The following is a 9,986-nucleotide window of genomic DNA, read 5'->3' as shown; positions in this document are numbered from 1 at the left end:
TCACCCCTCACATCTTCTCCTCAATTTCCATGGCTTTAATGCTCCCTACTCAGAGAGGAATGTAGGTATAACATCAAAAGGAATTAACAGAAAATCAGAAACCACTCAATGTATGTAGCAAAGGGTGCACTGCTGCAAGCCACTTTCAAAAATAGGTGCAATTTTCAAAAAACCTTTTCAAAACCATAAAAATTAACAGGAGTAGCAGAGATATTCAGAAATAGAACAGCTAACAGGGAAGACTCAAGGTGACTTAAAGGTGACTGGCCACCAAATGGCAGAGCAACATAACAGAACATAAATAAAATCCACAAGGTGTGGAAGGATTTGCCAGGAGGAAAGTGACCCCAGTTTCTAATACTGCAGCTAAAAGAAGAAAGATTCACAGGATAATTGTCCTGGGTGCAGGCAAAATATAGAATTAGAGGGTAGATAAGACTACAGAAAGGAAGATGTAGAGTTCTGGCTACCTATCAGAAGAAGAACATAAATCTTTAGTATATATAAATATACTCCATGATGATACACATATCTGGAAGAAAGGATTCTGGCTTCACATAGAGGATAGAGAAATTCTATTCTAGTGGCCATCAATATACAGGGGATGAAGTTGCATATTAGACATTAGTGGTAGTAGGGATGTCAATCTGGGAGACTGTAGTACATGACAGAGACATCAGGCCTTGAGAGTGAATAAAACTTTTAATAGGACAATCAGCAGGAGATAAAAAATCAGAAGGAAGGCAGGCAGGGAAACAGCATGTGAATAAGGAGAAAGAGATGCACTTAGAGATGGGGTGAGGGGCTTTCACATGAACTAAAGTGAGGTGATTAGTAGGGAAGAAAATCAATCCTTTCAAAGTGACAAGGCTATGTCTAAGGAGGGAGCAGTGCTTAGAGCAAAGTAATCTAGGTAAAAGGAATTTCAGGAAAGTAAGGTAGAAAACAAGAGATGAGACAAGGCAGAGCAGGCTGGGAAGAATGGAGTCAGGTGAGAACGTGGGGTCCTTGACAAGATTGGCTGCATGCAACCAGATTCAGAAAATAGAATAAAGGAAGACATCAGCTTTGATAGCAGGCAAAGAAAAGTCCAATTAGGAATAAACAAAGACATACAAAATTGTTGATTAGGCTTGTGGGTCATCAACTAGTATAAATAAGTTTCTCTAAACAAGATTTCAGAAGCATCATCCCTTCATTTCCTCACCATTTTCTTAGTTTTTCACTCAATTACCTGGAAACTTTTGACTATGGGCTACTCCTACTATCCACAAAGGTTCTCCTTGCTCCAAATGGAAGAGTGAACTTGGTTTGGTACCTTGATACCCTGTAAAGAGTAGATCCTTGAACACTTGGCACCAAGTATATATGCTTGGGGAAATCTATGAAGATGGGAGAGTTACATTTCAGGGACCATATCAATTATATTTTGACAAAGAAAACACCTTTTACTCAGGATATGGAACATATCCTTTGGGCCATAAAGGACAATTAAAATTTATGACACACCTCAAACCCATTAAGATGGCTACCACCAAAGAAAACAAAGAGAAAACAGTATTGAAAAGGATGTAGAGAAACTGCTACACTTGGTAGGCATGTCAAATGGTGCAACTGCTTTAGAAACAGTTCCTCAAAAAATTAATAGAATTAACTGAGCTCAGTGGCTCAGTCTGTAATCCCGTGCTTTGGGAGGCTGAGGTGAGTGGATTGCCTCACCGCCTGGGCAGTGAGACCTCATCTCTAAAATAAATTAAAAAATCAGCCATGTGTGGTAGCGCATACCTGTAATTCCAGCTACTTGGAAAGCTGAGGTGGAAGGCTCACTGGACCCAGCAGGCCGAGGCTGCGGTGGCTGAAAGCGGCCAATGCACTCCAGTCTGGGAGATGGAGTGAGACTCCAACTCAAAAAAAATAAATAAATAAAATTAATGGAATTACCATAAGATCTAGAAATTCCACTTCTGGGAATATACCTAAAAGCATACAAAGCAGGGTCTCAAAGAGATATATGCACAACCACGTTCATAGCAGCATTATTCACAAGAGCCAAACCATGGAAGCAACCCAAGTGTCCATTAACAGATAAATGAGGTTGGGCATGTTGGCTCAAGTCTAAAATCCCAGCACTTTAGGAAGCCAAGGTGAGAGAATTGCCCGAGACCATGGGTTTGAGACCAGCCTCGGCAATTTGGTGAGACCACATCTCAACAATAAATCACAAAATAAGCCAGGCAAGGAAGCACATGCTTGTAATTCCAGGTACTTGGAAGGCTGAGGCAGAAGGATCGACTGAGCCCAGCAGGTGAAGGCTGCAGTGGCCATAGATTTGTCATTGCAACAGCCTAGGAAACAGAGTAACACTCTAATCCAAAAAAACAACAACAAACAAACAAAAAACACAGATAAATGAAACAGCAGAATGTGGCACATATATCACAAAAGAATATTATTCAGTCTTAAAAAGGAAGGAAATTCCGGCACATGTTATGACATTGGTGAACCTTGAGGACATTGTGCTAAGTGAAATAAGTCAGTCACAAAAAGATAAATCCTGTATTATTCCACTTACATCAGATACTTAGAGGGTTCAAAATCATAAAGACAGTAATTACAACAATGGCCACCAGGAACTGGGGGATAGTGGCAGAAGAATGGGTAGTTACTGTTTTATAGAAACAGAGTTTCAGTTTTATAAGATGAAAAAAGTTATAAAGACCAATGGAGATGGTGGTTACACAACACTGAATGCATGTAATTTTCACTTAATCCCACTGAACTGCATACTTAAAAATGTTTAAGATGAGCCAGGCTCGGTAGTTCAGTCTGTTATTCCGCATTTTGGGAGGCTGAGGTGAGTGGATTGCCTGAGCCCGCGGGATAGGGACCTGCCTGGGCAACTTGGTGAGACCTAATCTCTACAATAAATCAAAAAATTAGCCAGGCGTGGTAGCACACGCTTGTAGTTCCAGCTACTTGGAAGGCTGAGGCGGAAGGATTGCCAGAGCCCAGCAGGTGGAGGCTGCAGTGGCTGAGAGCAGCCACTGCACTCCAGTCTGGGTGACAGAGTTAGACTCCAACTCAAAAAAAAAAAATGGTTAAGATGGCAAATTTTATGTTACACATGTTTTACCACAAAAAAAAAAACCCAGAAAAGTCTATGACATGCAATGCCTTTAGTCCAAATCTTTAAATATTCAAGAGACCATATGGAATTCACCAAATGAAAAAAAGGTAACTGACTGGGATGCTGTCCTTACCTTCTGATACAAGGTTGCCGTAGTTCTCCAACATTACCTCCTTGTAAAGGACCTTCTGAGTTGGGTCCAAGAGCTGCCACTCTTCCCTGGTAAAGTACACAGCCACATCTTCAAAGCATAATGATCCGTATAACAACACATCCAGTGCATTCTGAGGTGAATATCAACAGATGATGTGGAAAAGATGGAGAGGAACATGTTTTGCTCCTATGCACACTATATGTGAACTATTTCAAATACCACAGGACCATGGAAATCTGTTAATCCTTCTATTTTAAAAAAAGCACTGAGGCAAAGGTCTACATAGATAAAAAACAATGAACAATAAGAATGTTTATTGCCGGGCTCGGTGGCTCAGCCTGTAATCCCGCACCTTTAGGAGGCTGAGGTGAGTGGATTGCACGAGCCCGCGGGTTCGAGATCCGCCTGGGCAGCGAGACCTCATCTCTACAATAAATAAAAAAAATCAGCTGGGCGTGGTAGCGCTTGCCTGTAATTCCGATTACTTGGAAGGCTGAGGTGGAAGGATCGCCGGAGCCCAGCAGGTCGAGGCTGCGGTGGCCGGGAGCGGCCACTGCACACCAGTCTGGGCGACAGAGTGAGACTCCAAAACACACACACACAAAAAAAAGAATGTTTATTATTCCTTTGTTTATAATAGTCAAAATCTATCAATAATCTTAATGGCTATTAAAAGCAGAGTTAAATTACAGCATCTCCATGCTATAATATACTAACGAACGCTAAAATCAATGAGGTACATGTATAAATATGGATATCAATGATCTTCAAGGCATTTTCTTAAATGGAGAAAATCAAGCTCCATTATGTAAATTATGTAAAGTGATCCAAGATATACCAAAAATTGTAATAATATATGCAATTATGAATATATAAGTACATATATGTATGTATAATAGAACTGTATATAAATGTAGATGTATTCTACCACATGTCATAGAAAGGGACTAGATAAAAATCCAAACTATTAACATTTGGGGTTTGGATCGAAGGGTGAAAGGTGATACTGTCTTTTGATACATATACTTCTGTTTGTTTGAATCTTCTGCATGTAAATATAGTCACATATCATTTGAGTAATTAAAAATATGAAGATACGACCTGGTGCAGTGGTTTACACCAGTAATCCCAGCACTTTGGCAGGTCAAGTGGGAGGACTGCTGGAGGCCAGGAGTACAAGATCAGGTTGAACAATGTAACTTCATCTTCTAATTTAAAAATGTGGCCAGGTGTGGTGGCTCACATCTGTAATCCCAGCACTTGAGGAGGTGGAAGCAAGACGATGCCTGAACAGTTCAAAACCAGCCTGAGAACTTGGCAAGACCTCGTATCTACAATAAATTTAAAAATGAGCCAGGTGTGGTGGTGCGTGCCTATAGTTCCAACTACTTGGAAGACTGAGGTGGAAGGATTGCTTGAGTCCAGCATGTCAAGATGTGGGGCTGTGAGTGTGTCACTGCACTCCAACCTAGGTAACAGTGTGAGACTCTGTCTCAATAAATAAATAAATAAATAAATAAATAAATAAATAAAATTCATTAAAAAGAATTATGAAAACAAAACTAGAATCATTGGCACTACCTCATTTTTGAACCTGAGGTTAAGAAGCTAAAAAAGAAGCACTGTCAGTGCCTGTGTTCCAAACTATTACCAAAAAATGGAACTTTCAGCCAGCTTCTGACAATTCACTAACAAATATCTCGTTGAGAGAATGCTTCTTCATGGGAGACCATTTAAAGCTCAAGCAGCCCACTCATTCTACTGGATAATCCAGGCTTTATTTCCAGTTAAAGTCAGACAACCAGAAGGCTCTATTTTCAAGGCATACTGTGTTTGAAGAATTTTGTCCAATCCAGTTTTCTTTTGGCATTATCTTCTTAGCTGACCCAAGGAATCATAAGATAAAGCAAAATAAAACATCCTTTACCTTTATTACAAGGGCGATTTGGAAGACACTATCTACCACAAAACCTTCCTGAAAAATATGTTTCTTAAGATCTAAGAGCAACAACATGTTTACTTCCTCTGAAAAACTGCCTTGGCTTCTTCTCATTGCTATCATGACACGCTTCATGTTTTTCTTGTTATTACAGCTGCCAACAGAAGATACAGTTCAAAGCAAAGGCAACCTATGGGGTCTTACACACAGTCACTCTGCTGTTTCAACATTAAGAATGCTGCACAAATACCATGTCCTACCTACCTCGCTTCCTAATTTGACCAGATTGCATGTTTATAACTCAAACTTATTTTTTGACAGATACTGATTTCTATCAACATATACTGTCTCCCTTAACCAGACAGTCTTTTTCGACATATGTGTTGAGAAACACAGGATTAAATAGGTAAAACAAAACTCACCTCGGCTTTGGTCATTTTCTTCTGTTATTAAGAAAGGGCTAGCAACAATGGAATATGCTCTGTCTTCTGTCTATCCTGAACCTGTTTGGAAGATATGATCAGATATCTCCAGTCAGGTTACTATGAGAAACAGTAATTTCTTGAGCATGGAACTTCTGTCTTTTATTACCAAAAATGTCTTGTTCCTATAGATACTAACCCGTAGATTCAAGACCAAATTCAAATGTAAGAGGACATGTAACTGGGACCAAAACTCTCTAATTACCATTGGACTCACACTAACATAAATGTCCCAATATTTCATCTGCTTCCTTAAAATCCTGGAAACTTTTAATCATAAGGCAGTGCTCTACACTAAGACATCAAATGGACAACAGGAACGGTTTTGTGTTTTGTTTTTGTTTTTTGGGGGAGCGAGGTAATGGTGGAACAGAGGAGATGTGAAACAGGAAACAACAATCAAAAACTACTCATGTTCTTATCTGCTGCAATTTCTCACATATATCAATTTTAGGAAACCAATACATAGAAGTGGTGGAGTTGGGAGCAGTGGCTCGTGCTTGTAGTCCCAGCTACTCAGGAGGCTGAGGCAGGAGGATACCTTGAGGCCAGGAGCTTCAGACCAGCTTGGGCAACATAATGAGACATAGTATCTCAAAGAAAAAAAAAGCAGGAGCTCTAGAAAACAGCTTTACTCACCTGTACCCACATGCTCCTAAATTTTTTGTTTACTGCATTGGGTCAATTACCCCACATCAATGATCAAAGGGCTAAACAAATCATAAGCGTTGTCTGATTTAATGCTCAGTACTATTTTAGAAGGTAATCATTGTTATTTCCATTTTAAACAGGAGTGAGCCATGGTTTGGTGAGGTGAAGTGTTCTGCCCAGGTTAACATCCTTCCTAATTAGAATTCAAATTCACATCTGGATGTCTCCATTGTGACAATTCCCTCTCACAACAGCCTTATGAGACAAACTTGTTCTCTTTCTCACTCACTTTCAGAATTTTCTTCCCAGTGGGGTGGTCATACAGTCACAACTGCAAAATCAGAGCCCCTATCATCGTCTCATGTAGTGTTCACTGTGTACGGCAAGCCAGGTCCTTCCACAAGAGCAAGAATGCAAAGGAAGCCCCAACCCCTGCCTCATGCCTCAGAACTACCTAGATCTGAGTTCAGTCTCCTGGAGAGCCAAGCTCTGGAGCCACACTAGAAACTCGCTCTGGAGACACCAACATTGTGAAATCAATGGAATGTTGTTTTTAACCCAGCAAGTCATTCTCAAGGACTCTAGCTCCCTGTATCCTCCACACCAGGAGAGCTCATCTGCAATGCATTTTCTAACCTATTGGCAAACACACTAGAAACATGCATCCCTCCCCCATCTCCAATCCTGAGGCAGCTTTGTCCCAGTCCTGCGCCTTTAGTCTAGCCTCCTTGCAGGGCCAGTCCAAGTGGAGTAGTACATACCCAAATGCAGAACTCTACGGAGTCGGCCAAGAGACAGAAGAGACAGTCATGCATGAATGGGCTGAAGCTGAAAACCTTAAAGTTGAAAAATCCAGGAGCCAGTTGTGGTGGCTCACTCCTGTCATCCCAAAACTTTGGGGGACAGAGGTGAGAGGCCTCTCTGAGCCCACAATTTTGAGACTAGCCTGGGCAAATGGTGACGCCTCATCTCTACAATGAACAAAAAAAATTAGGTGTGGTGATGCACACCTATGTTTCCAGCTACTTGGAAGGCTGAGGCAGTAGGATCACATGAGCCCAGGAGGTTGAGGCTGTGGTGGCCATGAACATACCACTGCACTCCAGCCTGGGCAACTGAGTGAGACTACTATTCAAAAAGAAAAAAAGAGAGGAAAAATTCAGAACTCAAGCATTTCCCAGAAGCTCATAGAAGAATTTCTATCAGACCTAACCGTTCTGAGTTCTACCACATGCTCATGACTGGAAGGAACATGACAAGAAAAGTCAGAGTGACAGTGAAACTAATCTGATTGGTAAGACTACTCTGAATTTTCTACTGAACCGAGGTTAAGGTCAAATTTCAAGATGGATAGCTAACTAAATAAAATAGGAATTTTTATAACAAACAAAAGGAGTATGGATCTCAAGTTGGCAGCCAACAGTATCCAGTAAAAAATTAATATGTCTGAGGAGAAAAGCCATATGATGATCTATTAATAAACAGATACTGGAAAAACATATCATAAAATGCAGTATTGTTCTTTATAAATTTGTGACAGCCTAAAAATGGAATGGCTATTTCCTTTAACTTATTATACACACACATACACACACACACACACACACACACACACACACACACAGACACATATACACACTCCATATCCTAAATATATTTTGGAAAAAGATAAAGATTTGAGTCAGGCACCATGGCTCATACCTGTAATCACATCACTTTTGGAGGGCACGGCAGAAGGACTGCTTGAGCCCAGGGATTTAAGATCAGATTAGCTACCATAGCAAAACCTTATCTCTACAGAAAAATTTAAAAAACTAGCATTGTGGCATACACCTGTAGTCCCAGGTGGAGGCTGAGGCAGAAGGATCACGTGAGTCTAGGAGGTCGAAGTTGTGGTGAGCCGTGATTATGCCACTGCACTTCAGCCTGGGTGACAGAGACTCCGACTAAAACACAGCAGAACAAAACCCAAACATTTACTCAATTAATCTTCACAATGATTCTATAAAACAGGAATTATGACAACTTTTTCCACAAAAGATAAAAATTTCTCAATGGTTAACCTACCTAACTTAGAGGCAGAAGCAGGTTCTTCTTACTCCACAGGGGATATGATCACGACTTGGTAAAATTATTGATAGATGACAAAAATGCTTAACTAGAAAAGAGAAAGGAATCAATTTATAACCTATGTGTAATAACATGAGTATAATGAAGTGACAAACTAAACATTTATTTTTAAACCTGGTCTTTTTGCATAACTTAAAATCAGAAGTGCTGCGTCCTGCGCAGCTGGGTGATATAGGATCCTGAAAGAGGTACGGCGCAAAGGGGGCTCGGTGGCTCAGCTTGTAATCCCGTGCCTTTGGGAGGCTGAAGTGAGTGGATTGCCTGAGCCCGCGGGTTCGAGACCCGCCTGGAGAGTGAGACCTCATCTCTACAATAAATCAAAAAATCAGCCGGGCGTGGTAGCGTCTGTAATTTCGGCTACTCAGAAGGCTGAGGTAGAAAGATCACCGGAGCCCAGCAGGTTGAGGCTGCGGTGGCCGGGAACAGCCACAGCACTCCAGTCTGGGCGAGGAGTGAGACTCCAACTCAAAAAAAGGTACGGCGCAGTATAACACAATGCACAACACTTTTAGGTTAGAAAGTGGGGGACCAGGAGGCACTTTGTCTCGTGAAACAAAGGCCTTGAGTTTCTTACCGAGTTTCTTAGACTTTTATTAGTACAAAATGAGGTAGTTAAGTAAGGCTTCAAGGACAAAGTACAGACAGTGCAAAGAAAACTCCCTGTTTTGATATTAGAAAGCTTTTGTGGAAAAGCGTGACTGTTTACAAGATATAGTGCAGCTGCTTGCAAGACAAATATATAACTTTTTATCTATTTTAAAATCATAGACGCTACACTTTCAGAACTTGCTTCAGCATACATGCCTATCAGGCTTTGCCATTATAGGCATTCTTGGCTGCTTGTGACTTTGCACGTATGCCAAGTATGTTACCAGGAGAGTTCAAGCAGGGACCACTGGGGCGTGCAGATGCCAAGTTTTACAAGGCTCTGAACCCCACACGTCTGGAACTCCCCATACACTTTACATACAACCCATATTAACCCCAAAACCCACAGTACACACCCCTGGCCTCATGACCGCTTCCCATATGGACTCCAAACACCGCTTTCGTGGACAAAGACCACATCCCCTTAGAGTTCTCCCTCGCTGAGTTCTAGTGACAGTGTGCCCCGCAAAGACCCCAAACTCTGACGCCAGAGTTCTCAAGTCGTTGAACTCGACACACCTTTAACGCCTGATCCAGGGATCTCCCACGCGTGACCGCAAAGGCACCCAACTTCACATCCGCCATCCCCAACCACCGGCTGTCCCCACGGAGCCCACGGATCCTCTGTCCACTTAATCTACTCCACCTCTAGACTCGCACACTGGACCTAGCTCCCCCGGACCACTCAGGCGGCTCGGTGTAAATTCCAAGAATTCTTCCGCTTCTGCCCTTTAAACCCGGAATTAGCATCTGCCTACGGTGGCTCACGAGAGTCTGACGAGTTTCTCCGGAGACGGGGTAACGGACTCCGACAGCATCCTAGGATGTAATATGTCCGCGCCCTGCGCCGCCGCA

General features: G+C 41.8%; 1 long non-coding RNA gene across 1 annotated transcript; it reads right to left on the bottom strand.

The window, feature by feature from the left end:
- Positions 1–4,812: 4,812 nt before the first annotated feature.
- On the bottom strand, positions 4,813–9,774 carry LOC103252522. The gene is made up of 3 exons (XR_503795.2): positions 9,651–9,774; positions 8,421–8,511; positions 4,813–5,723 (listed from the first exon to the last, which is right to left on the bottom strand). It is a non-coding gene; the product is annotated as an uncharacterized LOC103252522 (long non-coding RNA).
- Positions 9,775–9,986: the final 212 nt, after the last annotated feature.

Source organism: Carlito syrichta, unplaced genomic scaffold, assembly GCF_000164805.1.
Source record: "Carlito syrichta isolate Samal-C Ts95f unplaced genomic scaffold, Tarsius_syrichta-2.0.1 Scaffold165820, whole genome shotgun sequence".
In the NCBI taxonomy this organism is placed as follows: Eukaryota; Metazoa; Chordata; class Mammalia; order Primates; family Tarsiidae; genus Carlito; species Carlito syrichta.
This window is presented reverse-complemented; position numbering and strand designations above follow the sequence as displayed.